The sequence below is a fragment of the Canis lupus genome, chromosome 14 (assembly GCF_048164855.1).
Source record: "Canis lupus baileyi chromosome 14, mCanLup2.hap1, whole genome shotgun sequence".
Lineage (NCBI taxonomy): Eukaryota > Metazoa > Chordata > Mammalia > Carnivora > Canidae > Canis > Canis lupus.
In genome coordinates, this window is record NC_132851.1 from 43,090,908 (window position 1) to 43,109,976 (window position 19,069).

Consider the following 19,069-nt stretch of genomic DNA (forward strand, 5'->3'; position numbering starts at 1 on the left):
AAGCCGCAGGTGCTGCAAAGGGTCCAGGAGATTAAAGTAATTGGGGAGGTGGCTGGGCTGAACAACAGATTTCCAGGGAGGCCAAAGAGGCTCACTCTGCAAGATGCCCCAGGACTTTCACAGCGAGAGAGGGGAAGCAGAAGGCCGCTTCCGAGGCTCAAGGGCAGGACAAGCCCCGCTTAGGGACCATGCGGCTGGTGACCCGAAGGCGCAGCCAGGCTCACCTACCAGCCTGAGGACCCTTGAACCCTGAGGGGCCCGCAATGCCCACAAGTGGAAAGAACAGAGCCTGGACGGCGGCCTGGCTGCCTCCAGCACGGTTTGCCCACTGGGGAGAGCTCCTGCTCAGAAAGAAAGAGTCCTTTTCTAGTATGACCGCTCATTGGCAACAACCCCGGCCAGCCATGACCCCGACGGCGACGGCCGATGACAGCGATGACAAGACTGCCTTCTCATGCCTGCGAACACAGCAGCCTCGGCAGCCGTGGGCAAGTCGTCATTTGACTTCCAAGCCTTAAACTTCAGAGACAGACACCTTTCGCAAGGCCAGAGCCGCCGCAGGTAGTGGCTCCTTGGGTGACTCCACGCAGAGTAAAACTGGAAGCTTCTGGAAAGGATTCAGGATTCTCGGTGCCATTAGGAGCACTTGTGACCAACCTGACTGAGAGGTCCAGGTATCAACAGCCACAAGAGTTCGGAAGAAGCGGATTCCAGTCCTCATGGAGGGCTTCAGAGGAGCTCAAGACTTGGCTGGAGGAGGTGACTTCAGAGGTGGTGGAAATAGTGAGACAACTGGAACCAGAAGTGGGGCCTGCAGACGGGACGGACTTGCCGCAACGTCATCCCATGACTTGAACAGTGAGGGGTCGCTGCTTTTGAGTGAGCACAAAAAAGAGGTGATTTCTGGAGATGAAATCTACTCCTGTGAAAATGCAATGAAGACTGTGCAAGTGCTAACAAAGAGTCTGCAATATTACGTGAAGGAGTTAACAGAGCCGCGGCAGGGCATGCGAGGAGATCGGCTCCAGTTCTGCAGGCCCTACTGTGGGTGAAAGGCTACCGAAGACCAGGCGTCACACACTACAGAGGAATCACTCATAAGAGGAAGGCCGTCCATATGGCCGACTTCATCGTCTTATTGCCACAAGTTATTGCAAGAAGTTGCCACAGCCACCCTGGCCTTCCAGCAACCACCACCCTGATGGGTCCGCAGGTATCGACTCGGAGCTAAGGCCCTACACCAGCAAAGAGATGGCGCCTCATTAAAAGCCTAGGTGACGGTGTGCTTATTTTAGCAATAAAGTATTTTTTAATTAAGGCGTATACACTGTGGAGTTTTTTAGACACGATGCTCTTGCACACCTAATAGGCAACAGTATGGTGTAAACATGACCTTCACATGCACTGAAGCAAAGAAAAAAAAAATCATCTGACTCACTTTATTGCAGTGGTCTGAAACAGAACCCACAGTACCTCTGAGATATGCCTGTAATCCAAACCATTTTGCTCTAAACTGCAGACACCAGTCGTGCTCCCTGGGCCAAGTTGATCATAAAGCTAGATCCTTCGGATCCTCCGTTGCCATGCAAAAATAAGATCAGAAACTACACTAGATCACTTCACATCTCTAGCACGTTTTAAGATGATATCGTCAAAACTGTCTCCAAAAGCACAGCAAACAGACCAAAAAGAGTATGTTGCGTCCAGATTAAGTAATCTGTCATTTAAAACAACAAGCAAAATATCTCTCCACCAGGCCGAGAATCACGGAGAGGCAGGTGATCTCCTTTTGGTACCGGAAGAAGAGCACAGAATAAAGTGAGGTCGACCCGGATTAAAAATCTAACTTTGTTTCTTGCTAGCTTTTTTATTTGAGCAAGTTCCTCAACCCCCTCTCCACTTCAATTTTCTTGTGGATGCAGTGGGAATAATAAAGATCACAGACTTCTCACCGCGATACGATGGCCCAGTCCCAGGCCCATCCAAGTGTAATAGAGTTCACTCTATTTATTGTGTCTGTTTCACACCATTGTTCTGAGGGATGACAGTAGAGCTGCGTCCCAACCTGATAGAGCTGAGATCCCGAGCAGATTATTATAATTGTATGTGATTACCACAAGGCCTGAGGTAACATCGCCCTACCGCCCTGAGGATCCCCACGCCACCCCGGCACGTCCCTCCCTGTCTCTAGCCATTGGTGTCTCTCTCTCGTTTCCCTTGATCATTCTAGACACTGATATCATTTCATTGGTTTAATTTATCTTGGCCCTTTTCTTTCCTTTCTTTTTAAAAAGCAAAACAAAACTTCGTTCAGTCATTTGACTGTGATCAAGGCCTTGTATCCGAGGCTAATTGCATTTCTGGTTTTCGAGGAACCTTCCTGGTATCTGTTTATCTTACTCAAGGTAGTTGAAAGTCTTAGCAAAAAAAGAAACAAAACTCTAGTATTTGTAATTCTAAGCAAAAAAAGCCTGAGATTCTTTTCTATACCAGGAGCCTTGCACTGTTTAGAGCACTGTGCTGTCCTATAAAAATATGTCAACCACACGTGTAATTTTAAATATACTAGTAGCCACATTAAAACCATAAAAATGGGGATCCCTGGGTGGCTCAGTGGTTTAGTGCCTGCTTTCAGCCCGGGGTGTGATCCTGGATCCCAGGATCGAGTCCCACGTCGGGCTCCATGCATGGAGCTTGCTTCTCCCTCTGCCTGTGTCTCTGCCTCTCTCTCTCTCTTTATGTCTCTCATGAATAAATAAATGAAATCTTTTAAAAAAATAAAACAATAAAAGTGAAATAGGTGAAATTATTTTACTAAGTTCATTTATTTAGCCCAGTATATCCAAAATATTATAATTTCAACATGTTATCAATATAAAATTTATTGATTACATAATTTACATTTTTTTTTTCAAACTGAGTTTTCAAAACATGGTATTTTACACTTATGACAAATCTTAGTCTGGACTAGTCGTGTTTTGAGTGCTCAATGGCCACCTGTGGCCAGTGGCTACTGTGCTGCACGGCATTGCTCTAGAGCATTAGGGATTCAACTTGTTTTGAGGATTAGGTAAGATAATGTAGCTTTTATTTTTTTTATTTTTTTAAACTTTTATTTATTTTTTTTAAGATTTATTTATTTATGATAGACCTAGAGAGAGAGAGAGGCAGAGACACAGGAGGAGGGAGAACCAGGCTCCATGCCGGGAGCCCAACATGGGACTCGATCCCGGGACTCCAGGATCACGCCCTGGGCCAAAGGCAGGCGCTAAACCGCTGAGCCACCCAGGGATCCCCGATAATGTAGCTTTTAAATGAATTCATCACAGGCCTTGCAATGACCAGAGGCTGGAGCTCAACACTTGAGTGGAATCATCGACACATGAAATGGGGACCAAGAAGCATCTCTCTGGCCAAAAAAAAAAAAAAAAAAGGAAAAGGAAAAGGAAAAGTATTGAAAGAAAGAAAAAATATACACTATTAGTGGAAGAATTTTGGTTTCCCTTTCACACCTATCATACCCCTTCATCGTGAAATTTGGGCACACTTTTCTTACACATCACTCTCATAAAAAGGAAGCCAAGCCAAGGGCCAGTGGCCACCTGGAAGGTAAAAAGCAAAAAGTTTGCTTCCGGAGCAGGGTCAACATTGGTAGGAACGAGACTGAATATCATCTTCAAGTTCACTGATTGCAATAGAATCTGGGGAAAGTTGGAAAACTGAGTATAAGAACTAGTTCACTCCAAAATCTCATATATCCGTTGTCAGAATTTCAATGATGCTATGAAATGAAAAATTTTGCAAATGAGGTATTTAGAAAACTCAATGTATTGATGCTTGATGCACCTGTTATATAACATATTCCAGTAATTTAAATATCTTAACATAATGTGATATGAGTTCTTATTCTATATTATAAATTTTACAGAGACACTATTGAAGGTTAGGGTGACATGTGGTAAAACTCCATTAAGTTAAATACCGAAAGAAATTCATGAAACTTTGTATAGATTGTGGTTCAATATATCTGGGTACTTAGTACAGTGTATTACACATAAAAAGTGATCAATAGATGTTTGTGAATAAAATCTTTTGTAAACCATCTTCATATTAACTTATATGATGTAGAGGTCGTATTTTCAAAGGTGGCTATATAATTAATATATTGAATATGTGTGGGATGCATGTGTTGAGCGTAATTTAGCAACAGATGGCCTGGCATTTCATCTCGCCCAACTAGCTGTCTCCTTGAAACACTGTTTAGCTCCCCAAAGCTTGGGGAAATAGGGAAAATAATTCTCCATAACCTTAGGACATTTCGGGTAAAAACTGTAGGTTGGAAATTGGGGATAACATTCTGATCCAGGACAGATTCTAAACCCTTTCAGATAACATGATCCAAGAGTCTCTAGCTAGAAATATTATACACATAACATAAATTTATCAATTCTGTGCTGCAACTAAACAAAGTCTCACTGATTGGAAGAAGATTGTAAAATAGAAGGCACGGTAACGTTGATTTCTGATAACTAGTCCGATTTTCCCTCGGAGATGCCCCCAAATTACAAACTTTCCTTACACTTACTATCTTGATCAGTAACTGAATATTGACTGATGGGTTTGATTCCACCAGCCAAAACCTAATCACAGCAGGAATTCAATCATTTTCTGTACTTTTTTTGACTTTTTATCCTCCTTCCTGGGTTTTCCAAAGGATTAGGCAGGTAATGAATGTATGTAAGGCACTTGATGCTCCTCAAAAGAAGTTACCATGGATCCAAGAGAGCATTATTGTAAATATTATACTTCTCCTGTGATACTTGTCTCCGCTGGGAACACAGGATGAGTTGAAATAAGCCCCTCAGTCTGAGATGTGCAGTTTGTAAAATGTTTGATAGCTATCTTAAATCTAAAAAGAAGTAATTATAATTTCAAAACAAATGTTCCCAGGTAATCTACTATTAAAAATTATACATGTAGAATATGGATGGGAATGCTGATAGTTTGATAGAGTAAAATACAGTATATATATTTACTTACAAGTAAAATTGGCTCTCCTGACATCGAGATCTTCCAAAAGGATGACTGAACGTTTGTCAACTGACTGTGGTCCTTGGTAAGGGTAAATCATCTGAGCCAGGGAAAGTTCCTTCACTAAACTGGTAGGTCAGAATGAAATGTATGAAATCGCCAGTTTTGTAAAAACTATTGAAAACTGGCAATTTTAGAGGAAAATAGGGGGAAAATGGTGAAATAGTAGGAGGACCCCAGGCTTGCCTTGTCCCTCAAGCACAGCTAGATAAATGTCAAATCATTCTGAACACCCAAGAAACTGATCTGAGGACTCACAGAACAAACTGCACAACTAGAGGGAGAGGGGAGGCCACGTCATGGAAGGTCGGAGGGGCAGGACCTGATTTGAGGGAGAAGAGGGTTGTGGGTGTAGCAGAGGGGAAGTGTGGATGTGAGACAGAAGAGGGCACAGGGGATGACACAGGAAAACTGCTTCCCCAACATCATTCACTGGGAAAGTGAGAGGGGCTGATTTTCATGAGTTTTTACAACCATTGAGGCTCAAAGACCAGAGTTGTAGAGGTCCCAGCTGTTGTTGGTGTCGAACCTGGTGGGCACTGCACAGCCCCTGTGAAGCAGGAGGGCTGGAGCGATCACAGCCATCGCAGGATCTCGTGGGATGCCCTGGGAGAGACTCTCCCCCCTCTTGGAGTGCATCTGGGAGAGGAGGCATTGCCTTTTGGGAGACAAAAGACCCAGCAGCACCATTGTGTCCCCCCACCCCTTGAACACAGGGACAGAGACACCTGCTGGAGGTGGCTAACCCAGACACCTGCTTTTTGCTAGCTTTACTCCAAACTCCAAGCTCCTATGTGGTGGTGAAACTACCCTCCTGGGACAAGCTTACACCTGTCTCGGTGAGGCGAGCTCCTCTCCCAGAGGACCAGTGCAGGTCTGTGCCATACCAGGTCTCTAGTCTTGGGAGTTTTAAAACTCAGCTGGCCTGCCTAAAATAAAACAGGTGTACTGCTCTGCCAGGCAGGCAGACAGCCCAGTACAGACAGAGGGAAGGCAGGGATCTCAGAGATGCCTGAGACACATGAAAGGTGACTATTTGCTCTTCTGGGTGGCCTTTCTGGCCAGCAGTGGGTGCAAACTGCCCTTTCTGGGAATAAGGGAGACATCTGGCACCATTTTTCTCCCCGGCTCCTAAACTAACTTCAGTAAGCAGCACAGTGCCAACATTGGAGGCCTAAACCACTTACATCAAGCTCCATTTCCCTGTACTCTGCAAGTGCCTTTATCACAAGGGCAAGAGTGACTGAAAGTCAGAGCAACAATGGGCCCCTCCCCTGGAAGACCAGCACAAACCCCTGCACACACACCAAGTCTACTGACCAGGGAGTGCTGCAAAGCTTCAACTCTAAGGGAAGTAGCATCAAGTCTCTTTTAACAAGCAGACTGGAGTACATATAATTAAACTTACCACACTCTGGCCAAGGTCCAAACACCCCGTACCACAGGCAAGGAGACACTCTGCAGGGGGTTAACCTAGGGAAAGGGCAGCCAAAACCCAGTAGCAGAGCGCACACAGCACACACCAGAGACACTTCCTGGAGGACCAGGCCCTGAACATTTCATGACCTCTTCTTAATAAAGCCATTACTCTCAGGAACAGTTTTCTGTTCAGGCTTTCCTAACACACAAAAGAAGACAGAGACTTGGACAAAATGTCAATGTGGAAGAATTTATCCCAAAAGAAAGAACAAGAAAAAGTTATAGCCAGGGATCTGATCAAAACAAATATAAGTAATATGCCTGATCCAGAATTCCAAACAACAATCATAAGGATAAATTTGCAAAATATATAGATAAGGAAAAAATCCTACAAGCAGCAAGGGAAAAGAAGTTCGTAGCTCACAAGGGAAGGCAAATAAGATTAGAGGCAGATCTTTCCACAGAAACATGATAGGCCAGAAGAAAGTGGCAGGAACTATTTAACATTCTGAATGGGACAAATATGCAGCCAAGAATACTCTACCCAGCAAGGCTCTCATTCATAGTAGAAGGACAGATCAGGAGTTTCCCAGACAAACAACAATTAAAGGAGTCTGTGACCACTAAACCAGCCCTGCAGGAAATACTAAAGGGGACTCTTGAGTGGGAAAGAAAGACTAAAAGCAATAAGGACTAGAAAGGAACAGAGAAAATCTCCAGAAACAATTACTTCTAAAGTAATACAATGGCACTAAATTCATATCTATCATAATAAGTCTAAGTAGAAATGGACTGACTCAATGCTCCAACCAAAAATATGGAGTATGAGAATGGACTAAAAGTAAAAAAAAAAACCAAGACCCATTGATATGCTGCTTACAAGAGGCTCATTTTAGACCTAAAGGGACCTGCAGATTGAAAGTGAGGGGGAGAGAGAACCATTTATTGGGCTAATGGACATCAAAAGAAAGCTGGAAGTGTCATACTTATATCAGAAAAACTAGATTTTAAACCAAAGACTGTAACAAGAAATGAAGAGAGCACCATATCATAATAAAGCATCCATGATCGTAAAGATCTAACAATTGTAAATATAAGACCCCTAATTGGGAGCATCCAAATATATAAAATAGTTAATAACAAACATAAAGGACCTCATTGATAATAACACAATAATACTGGGGGACTTTAACATCCCACTTGCAGTGATGGATAGATCATCTAAGCAGAAGGTCAATTGGCAAACAATGGCTTTGAATGACACATTGGACCAGATGGACATAATAGACATATTCAGAATATTTCCTCTAAAGCAGCAGAATACACATTCTTTTTGAGGGCACACGGGACATTCTCCAGAACAGATCATATACTGGGTCACAAATCAGGCCTCAACAAATATAAAAATATTGAGCTCATACCATCCATATTTTCCAACCACAACATTATGAAACTGGAAGTCAACCACAAGAAGTAATTTGGAAAAACCACAAATACATGGAAGTTAAAGGACACCCTACTAAAGAATGAATGAGTTAACCAGGAAATTGAAGAAATCAAAAAATACAAGGAAACAAATGAAAATGAAAATATGACAGGCCAAAACCTCTGGGATGCAGCAAAAACAGTCATAAGAGGGAAGTTTATAGCAATGCAGGCCTACTCTAAGAAGCAAGAAAAATCTCAAATAGGCAACCTAACGTTATACCTAAAGGAGTTAGAAAAAGAACAACAAATTAACCCTACCGCCAGAAGAAGGGAAATAATAAAGATTAGAGCAGAAATCAATGATAAAGAAACAAAAGGAACTAGAGCAGATCAGTAAAACTAGGAGCTGGGTCTTTGAAAGAACTATGAAGATTGATAAACCTGTAGCCAACTTACCAAAAAGAAAAGGGAAAGGACCCAAATAAATAAAATCATAAATCAGAGAGGAGAGTTCACAACCAACACCACAGAAATACAAACAGTTATAAGAGAATATTATGAAAAATTTTCTATCAACCAATTGGACAATCTGGAAGAAACAGGTAAATTCCTAGAACCATATAAATTACCAAAACTGAAACAGGAAAAATCAGAAAAATTTGGACAGACTGGTAATCATCTAAGAAATTGAATGTGTAATCAAAAATGTCCCAACAAACAAAAGTTCAGGGCCAGATGGCTTCCCAGAGAAATTCTACCAAATATTTAAAGAAGAGTTAATGCCTATTCTCAAACTGTTCCAAAAAATAGAGATGGAAGGAAAACCTCCAAACTTATTCTATGAGGTCAGCCATTACCCTGATACCAAACCACACAAAGACCCCACTAAAAAAGGAAATTACAGACCAATATCCCTGATGAACAGGGATGCAAAAATTCTCAATAAAATACTAGCAAATTGACTTCAACAGTATATTAAAAGAATAATTCACCACAGTCAAGTGGGATTTATTCCTGGGCTGTAGGAGCAGTTCAATATTTGCAAATCATCAATGTGAGACACCACATTAATATAAGAAAGGACAAGAACTATATGATCCTCTCAAGAGATGCAGAAAAAGGATTTGACAAAGTACAACATCCACTCTTGATAAAAACCCTTAGCAAAGTAGGACACAGAGAACACATCTCAGGATCATAAAGGTCTTATAGGAAAGACCCACAGCTAATATCACCCTCAACTGGGAAAAACTGAGAGCTTTTCCTCTATGGTCAGGAACAAGATGGGGATGTCCCTCTCACCACTGTTATTCAACATACTACTGGGAGTCCCAGCCTCAGCAATCAGACAACAAAAAAGCAATAAAAGGCATCTAAATCAGCAAGGAAGAAGTCAAACTTTCCCTATTTGCAGATGACCTGATACTCTCTATAGAACACCTGAAAGACTCCACCAAAAAAATTGCTTGAATTAATACATGAATTCAGCAAAGTCACAGGATACAAAATCAATGTGTAGAAATCTGTTCCATTTCCATACACCAATAATGAAGCAGCAGAAAGAGAAATCATGGAACCAATCCCATTCATAATTGCACAAAAGCCCATACAATATCTAGGAATAAACCTAACCAAAGAGGTAAAAGATTTGTACCTTGAAAAATATAGAACACTCATAAAAGAAATTGAAGAAGATCCAAAAAATAAATGAAAAAACTTCCCAAACTCATGGATTAAAAGAACAAATACAGTGAAAATGTCTCTACTTCCCAAAGCGTCTACGCATTGAAAGCAGTCCCTATCAAAATACCACCAGCATTTTTCACAGAGTTAGAACAAACGATCCTAAAATTTGTAGGGAACTACAAAAGACCCCCAAATAGCCAAAGCAATCTTGAAAAAGAAAAGCGAAGCTGGAGGCATCATGATTCCAGACTTCGAGCTGTATTACAAAGCTGTAGTCATGAAGAGAGTGTGGCACAAAACAAGGACATTGGTGCCACAAAACCAGACACATAGATCCATGGAACAGAATGGAAAATCCAGAAATGGACCCACAGTGGTATAGTCAACTAATCTTCAACAGAGCTTGACAGAATATGCAGTGGGAAAAAGACTTCAACAAATGGTTGAAAAATGTGTCTTCAACAAATGGTGTTGGGAAAACGGACAGCCACATGCAGGAGAATGAAACTGGAGCACTTTCTCACACCATCCACAAAACCAAATTTAAAATGGATGAAAGACCTAAATGTAAGACAGGAAACAATCAAAATCCTAGAGGAGAACACAGGCAGCAGCCTCTTTGACAGTGTGGCCAGAGCAATTTCTTACCTGACGTGCCTCCAGAGGCAAGGGAAACAAAAGCAATAATGAACTACTGGGACTTAAAAAAAAAATGTTAAAAAATCTCGTGCACAGTGAAGGAAACGATCAACAGAATAAAAAGACCACCTTCAGAATGAGAGAAGATCTTTGTGAATGACGTATCTGAGAAAGGGTTAGTATCTAAAAATCTATAAACAACTTAGCAAACTCAACATCCAAAAACAAATTAATCCAGTTAAAAATGGGCAGAAGACATGACTAGACATCCTTCCAAAGAAGACATCCAGATGGCCAACAGACGCTTGAAAAGATGTTCAACATCCGTCACCATCAGGGAAATGCAAATCAAAACCACAATGAGGTCCCACCTCACACCTGTCGGACGGGCTAATATCAACAACACAGGTAACAACAGTCTTGGACCAGTTGGTCTTGATGCCTACCTGGTTTTCTTAGATGGAAACAGAGACATTGAACCCTCTCTCTTGCCAAGGTAAGCCACTCCAGAATGGCCACCGGGTTTCCCAGAGTTCCAGGGCTTCTTCCCAGGAGAGTTTTTAATTGTAAGTGCAGACTGGGAAGGACTTACACTTTTAAACTGATTTTTGCTTCTGCTTCTCCCTGACTCCCCTTGCTCGGAGCCAGCTGCACACCAGTTAGTACGGCATGCTGCAGTCGGTGTCTGTCCTGATTTTTCATTTTTTTGGATCATATTAGCTGCTTGTATTATGTTATTTACACTTATGAAATACAGTATCGCGGGACCACATTTAGTTAAACTTTTCCTTAAAAATAGTTTTATTCTCTAATTCACTTAGAAGCAAAACAAAATGGATTTAAAAGCAGAGGGAAGAAAAAAGACATTCCATTCTATAAATGTCTAATGAGCAAATACCCCAAGAATATTCATCCAAGTGGTTACCCTGGGATGTCTGAAGGGAAATGTGAAAACAATTTTCTTAGCTATCATTGCTTTAATATGAAATGTAAACCCCAAATACAACCTCAGGCACATTCCTTTAATTTGGGGGAAAATAGTCATGTTTAGGGAGCGTGGACAAAGCTCTCACCTGGCATGACCATGATCTGCGGAGCTGTTGCATTCGTACTTTGTCGGCGAGGATGCAGAGAAAGGGAAGCCCTCTTACACTGTTGGTGAGAATGCAAACTGGTGCAGCCGCTCTGGAAGACGGTTTCTCAAAAAGTCAAAAATTGAAGCACCCTATGATCCAGCAATTGCACTGTTAGGTATTTACCCAAAGGATAAAAAATAGTGATAAGAAGGGCCACATGCACCCCAATGATTATAGCATTTATTTATTATATAAATAATAATTTATTTATAGAAAGATAAATTATATAATTTATTATATAATAGTATATAAATATAAATTATATAATTTATTACAGCGTTATTGACAACAGCCAAATCATGACAAGAGCCACATGTGCATCAACTGATGAATCAGTAAAGAGGATAAGGCATATATGTGTACACAGTGGAATATTACTCAGCCATCAAAAATAATGAAATTTTGCCATTTGCAGGATGGGGATGGAGCTGGAGGGTATTATGCCAAACAAAATAAGTCAGTCCAAGAAAGACAAGTACCGTAGGATTTCACTCATATATGGAATTTAAGAAATGAAACAGGTGAGCAAAGGGGAAAAGAGAGGCAAACTGTAAAACAGACTCTGTTTTACAGGGGAACAGAGAGCAAACTGAGGGCTGATGGAGGGGAGTTGGCTGGGGGAGGGTAAATGGGTGATGGGGACTAAGGAGGGTGCTTGTTTGATGAGCACTGGGTGTGAGATGTAAGTGATGAATCACTAAATTCTACTCCCAAAACTAATATTACACTGTATGTTCACTAACTAGAATTTAAATAAAAACTTGAAAAGGAACAAAAATAAAGCTATTAAATCACATGGTGGGGCGGGGGAGAAATTTGGCAATATTATGCTATTCAACATAATAGTTTTCAGTAACAGGACAATGAATCCAGCAGCATATCAGCAAATGCTTGAATATTTAGAAATGCATAATTCATCACCTGACTTTTAAATATGCACATGTAAGTGTGCTAAATATTTATAATTTTTCATAAAGAAAAGCTCGGTCTAGGACTTCACTTTTTTTTTTCCCCCTCGCCACTGAAACACAGTTTGTACCAAGAACAACTTGTTTATATTTGGCTTGTGTGTGTTTGGAATTATCCTTGATATGGGTCTATTTTTCTGTCTCTACCCAGATAACAAAGTCTTTGAAAACAGGGACTACTGTCCCGTTGTTTTATTTCGAATTCAGTGTTCTGCATAGAGGAAGCTTAAAATGATGATGGGCGAGCTGTTTATCTATGGCGTGACTAATTAGCGCAGCTCCTCGCAGGCCTGTGTGGTGCTATTTAGTTTTTCTGTGTACTACTCAATAGGAAAATATTGATATGTGCATATCTACGGATTCTATTTTTAAAAGTACATCCATCAAGTGAGACTTTAGAAACCACAATTAAAGCGCAATGCTTCAGTGTGGGAGAGCCTGCAAAGGCGAGGTATACGCTCCGCTAATGAAAACCCATCACAGGCCCCATGCTCTGTTATTTGGGTTTGGGAAATAGCTGTTTAAAAATCCAGCCTTAAAAAAAAAAAAAAAAAAATCCAGCCTTAACGTAAATTGCATGTTATAAATTTTCATCCAGTGGACCTTAGGGTGTGTTGTGTTTCTCCATCATAAGTAGAGTGGACCGGAGGTCTGAATAAGAAACAGAAACTCTGAATTTCGATACCAGCCCTAACAATAACATTTTTTTTTTTTAAGTGAGAGCAAATATCATTTCTGTTCACTTTCCTAGCTGGTCAAATGGACACATCCTAACATATCTTGGGAAATACTGCTCTGATTATCCCATTGCTACACAACAAACCACCCCATCCCCCAACTTAGAGGCTTAAACAACAATCATTTTATGATGATCCTTATGGTTCTGGGCTCCCCTGGGTGGGTCCTGCTCAGGTGTCTTGCAAGCTGCTGTGAGATGACAGCTTGGCTGGCATTGTCTGGGGCCTGAGGTGGGAAGATGCAAATAGAGGAGGGCTCACAGAGATGGGGCTGCTTGCTTCCCGCCCCATGTGGTCTGTGTATGCGGTCCTTTCATCATGGTGACCTAGGACTCTGTGCACGACCCAGGAGGGGATAGCCAAGCAGAAGCTGGGTCATATGGTATAACCTCACCGAGGAGGTCGCAGAGTGTCACTTGCATCATATTCCACTTATCAAAGCAGCCACAGAAGAGCCCCCAGTCTGAAGGGGGAAGAAACACAGACTCTGCTGCTGGAGGGAAGAGTAGGAACCTTCTGGAAGAACAGGTGACACCCAAAATAGTGTTGTGGCGCTATCTGGAAATTTTAACTCTACCACAAAAACTATGAAAATCAGGCATCATTACACCCTTTATAATATTTATGTAGAGAGAGCGCTGTAAATAGAGCCATAGCATTTCGCTGCGACACACACTCTACAGGCTTTGCATCCCTAATGATGTCGTTGGCTAGTGATGGATGGGGACACATAAACAAGAAGAGGTACGCGTGCGCACAAGCGACTGATACAATAGTACGATTGTCTGAAATCCCAGGCCAATATATTTAAAGAGATGAAAGGATAGCCAGGTATTTCCTTCATTTTTAATAAGAATCTCCATTCCTTTTCATTGGGATCCTTTTTTTTCTGTCTAATAAATTGCTTGAGCCAATTTGCCTCGATCTAGTTAATCCAGAACTGCCTTCGGCCTCATTCTTTCAACATCCCTCACTACCTCTGCAAACCTTCATCCCCCCTCATCTTTTATATGCAGACTTCATAAACCAAATACAGCTGTGAACTCTTAAAACTCTACTTCTTACCCAATTTTTGAACAATTTTCTGGACTCTGATCATTATATGATGGGTACAACTCTACTGTGCGACTTTCCATTCTGTGTTCCGAAGTTCACTCTTCTCCCTACGAAAGTTCTGGCCATCTGGCAGCCTTCTTTGTGCTAGATTTTCTTGTGATTGTCCACGTTACTTTCATTCACTTCACACTACTAGTGTTGCTTGTTTATTCCAAGATTAGAAAGACAATGTTTATTCCAAGATTGTAAAGACAATCTAATATGCCTCGGTACATGGCCATCCACAAAACCACAAATTCTGAATTCTTAGAAAGACAATGTTTATTCCAAGATTGTAAAGACAATCTAATACGCCTCAGTATATGGTCATCCACAAAACCACAAATTCTGAATTTTTCTGCCCAATTTTAGAGACATCGATCAAATAAAGGAAATCATTAGTTAACGGTAGCCCCAATATTCAATGATATTTGTGTTTCAGTCATGCACGTTGTCTGAATAGGTTTTGAAGTTGCTTAAAATATCTAAGTGAATACCAAATTCATTTCAATCCTGTCTGAGAATTTGTTGAACATCAGTTACATACTCTGCTGAGTGCATTGTGGGTTATAAAAATGAACGGTACGGGTACCATTGCCCTTAAAAACTTACAACATGGGAAAGGAGAATGAGAAACACCCTCAAATAGCCAGAGATTGAATTACAGAGAGGAGTGAGGTCAATGCAGCAACAGAAGAATACACAATGTGAGGAGGGTCAGCAGAAACAGAGACCGCACTTCTGGTTGAAGGATTAGACGGTGCTTCAAGGAATAGGTAGTGGGTACAAGAAACAAGCTCTAAAACAGACATATTTTTAATAGATTTGGATGTCAGAGGGTAGTATTTCAAATCTAAGTTATAGCATAAGCAAGGAAAGAACTCGTTAGTACCAGCACTATACGTACGTATCTATCATCTCTTCAATATTCGCCTACCGATCCTTGCCCTGACTTGTTTTAAAAAGATGGCTTGTAGAGAAATATAAGTAAATAAAAATCAGGATGGAGAAAATATAGCAGGCAAGATTGAGACCAGTAAGAAAATTAGAACATGATTCTATACTTCATAGCATCCTAGGCTATTAACGTTGACCCAAATTTGGTGGTCGGTTATATGACTCAAATTATCCACAAGAAAAGAGAAATTGTTAATGCCCTTGGGAAAGCAAATTAATTTGCTAAAAGTTTCTGTATATGGGGCAGCTTGAGTATCTAATAATAGTAATTCAAATAACATACCTGATATAAATGGAATAGTAGATTAAGGGCGGGAGGAGGGGAATCTACGTATCCTGAGTGAGATCTAAGGACCAACCATTCACGTATAACTTAGTAAAAATGATTCTGTAGGGGATGTTGGTGATATTTTTGATTCACAAAATTGAAAACAGATTCATTAACTGTAAGTCAGTTACCACCAAGAACACTCAGCAGGGAGCTATCAGAGTATGAACGTGGATTTGAATCCAGTGTTTGTTCAATGTGGGCATAAACGTTGATTGGTATAAAGGAGAGAAGATGGGCCAAGAGAACGTATAGAGGCACAAATCATTCACAGAGTTGGGCTGCAATGAGAGTAACTGGGAATGATATACTACCGGGATGAAAATAAAGACCTTGAGGGCAGGAAAATTGTGATGCCTGGAGGTTCAAAGGAGGCAGCCTGTGGAAAAGTGAAAATCTTAAAGAGAGGCTGTTTAGTGAAACAGAGCCTGAAGAAAGATGAGATCAAAAGAATAGGAAGGGTTCCTTGGCTTTGGCAGAGAGGCCGACCTAGTCTTCCCCGAACGGATTGCATAAAAGGAATGATATTACCTAAATAGGCCCCGAAATGGCCCAACAAGCCTCTGGGTTTGGAATCAAACTAGGGTTTGTTTAGATCTCTAGACTAAACTTCAGTAAAATGCTATTTGGAGTTTTGTTTGTTTTTTAGGTTTATTCATTTATTTGAGAGAGACAGAGAGAGAGAGAGAGCACACAAGCAGGAGGGGCAGGGGGAGAGAGAATTTCAGGCAGGCTCCGAGCTCGGTGTGGAGCCCGATCCCAGGACCCTGAGAGCATGACCTTCCCTAAAACTGAGAGTCAGACACGTAACCACGTGTGCCACCCAGGCATCCGCTTCAGTAAGACGCTTCATGTCGCCCTCGGAGGGAACCAACACTTGAGAGCAAAAGAGTAGGATATCAAGCAGTCATTTTTGTGATTTTACCCCATTCCCTACTTATATGGAATTAACCATGTCTGGGAACATCTATTCTAATCTGGGAATCGGAATAGCTGAATTGCCTCGTTAACCATGCACTGGCCACCAACATAAGATTTGTATCACATTTGGAAAAAATCAGCCCAGCTTCTGGATTATTCACTTTGGACTGCTTACTCACTCTATTGGAGCCTCCATTATCAATACAGAAAATATAAAATTTTAATATTTACTACTTGAATTTTATGAAGGATTAAGTGTACCCAGGATTGTGCCCAGCATACCTAAGCAATCAATAAGTGTGAGTCTGTCCCTTCCTGTACCTTAAATCCTCATACAGCCAAATCTGACAGCTGGATAAGGATTCTTCATAGAAGAGCAGTAAATGCCTCCTGGTCGGGCATGCCCCTGTTATTTTGTTTCCCATTCCTTCAGTAAATATTTATGTGGTGCTTTCTATGTGGAGGCACCCAAATATCCTTAAAAATGATGCATGACCTCAAGTTTGGGCAGCATTACCTTGGCTGTTCTGTTTATCCTGAACCTTGAGTCTATTCCCTAGTTCCAACTATTTTTTGACAGTTTGTCACTTACCCTGAATTGGTATTTAAAACCCTGTATCTTAGTACAGATCTTGACTCCCTTAAAGTAAGACGCTGGTTTCTGTTTCCTATCTCCCATCATGTTGTGTCTCACGCTAATAAATTGTTCTGATGCCTGAGGGAGCCTGGCCAGGAGTCATGAAACAACATATCAAATGTGCTTTGAATTTGGAGAAAATAATAATACGGGCAAGGTCAAAGTGTGATTTGTCTCTTTTGCCAATAAAAAATAATAATAAAATTCATAATGTATATTCTGAATTGATTATTTCCCATTCCATCCTTCCAACTTAGAATTTGTTTCATTTAATCACCTTTCTCAAACCGTATCATGAGCGTTGTGTCAGAAAGGGTCTAGGCAGGAAACTGATAGGACACATTCCTGTTGTGTCACTGCATAGAGTTTAAGAAATATAACAAAGGAAGTATTTGGACTAGTAAGAGCAGAGGATGATTGTCATGTCTAAGTCTCAAAGGGTGAAGGGAAGGAGTGGTTACTGGAACCTCAGAGGTGGAGCTACATGGACAACGGCTGTGACTTTTGGTGGAGAAGCATCATCCCAGAGCAACCTGGCAGGAAGGAAGGGAAAAACAAACTCTATGATTTTATTCTCCTCCTTATTTTTTACTTCACTTGAGCTTTTCTAGGTCATTTTGTTTTACTTTAATGCCAGTGACTATCACTTGATTAATACCAACCAAAAGCAAGAGAGCCGGGGTGGCCATTGCTTATTCCATATGAGTCTTATATTCTGGAACACAGAGAAAGCTATAGAAGAATAAATGGTGGCCTTGGAAGGGTAAATGGCAGATAGCTAGAGCCGACCAAGAACCCAGGGATGGTGCTGTAATAGCAATGGAAACAAAAGGCTAAGGGAAGACAAGCCATGAAAGAGAACCCCGGCCAGATTTTCACAGCAGGAAAGGCCAAGGTGGAAGGCAAATGGAAGATTTGGGGCAAAAAGTAATATTCCCAGCTGGGGAGTCATTAAGAGGAAAAAAAAAAAAACAAAAAAACACTTGGCGTCTTTAGGAGATTTTGAGCAACCCCACAGAATTGGAAGGAAGCAAATGGAGACAATGAGGCCAAAATAGACTGAACTGCTGAGTGATTTTATGTTTATTATAGAAGTAGTGGGGATTTGTCAGAGTATTTTAGGGCAAAAGATTTATATAATTATCCTACTGGTAAAAAGAAGATGGAGGGAGGAAGCAGGAGGACCTCTTAAGACCATTTAAGAAATCTTTGAAATGATCCAGGCATGCAAAGAGAAAGACTTGGACTAGATCTGTGGCAGAGAGAACCAAGTGGAAGGGACAAATTCAGAAAACCTTCAGCAACAAAACCAACACACTTAATGATTCACTGGATGTAGGGGATGAGTTCAGGAGGAGATTTAATGATGCTGGGGTAGGTCGTGACACCGTAACTGCAACACTGACTCCTGTGTGCTGTGTGCCAACAACGGCATAAGCACTTTGTTTATATTAAAGCATTGAATCCTCACGATGCTCCTTTGAGGTAGAGTCACGTCATCTAGACCATTACTTAGAATTAAATTGAGGCTCAGAATCATTAGATACGTTCCCTAAGTTCACACAGCTAACAAATGGTGGAGGTGGGTTCCAAAACCAAGCCATCCAGCTCCGGAATTACAACAACAACCATTGCCTTTCACCAACCCCAATTTCTAGCTCGTTGAAAAACTGGCTTATTTCTTTGTTTAATTTTGGGCTTTTTGTTTATAAGAAGGATTCATATAAAATCACAGAAATCTCTAACCAGTTCCTTTGCAACTCACTGATATTTCCTTTTGAACCTTTCTGTGGATTAAGCTCATGGCATCTACGACACTAAGTTGCAGCCGGATGATTAGAATCTATAGCAAAATGTGTGTACTCAACTAACTGCCATTGACGGGACGTTCCCTCCATTGAGCTGTGGTACCCGTGTTGCCTTATTCTATCTTTTCCTGTTAGACACAGGTTCTATCCTAGCACTGCCCCAAAAATAAATGCAATACAGGTCAGGAAAGCAAAACACGTGTGCACTTTTAGATGTTC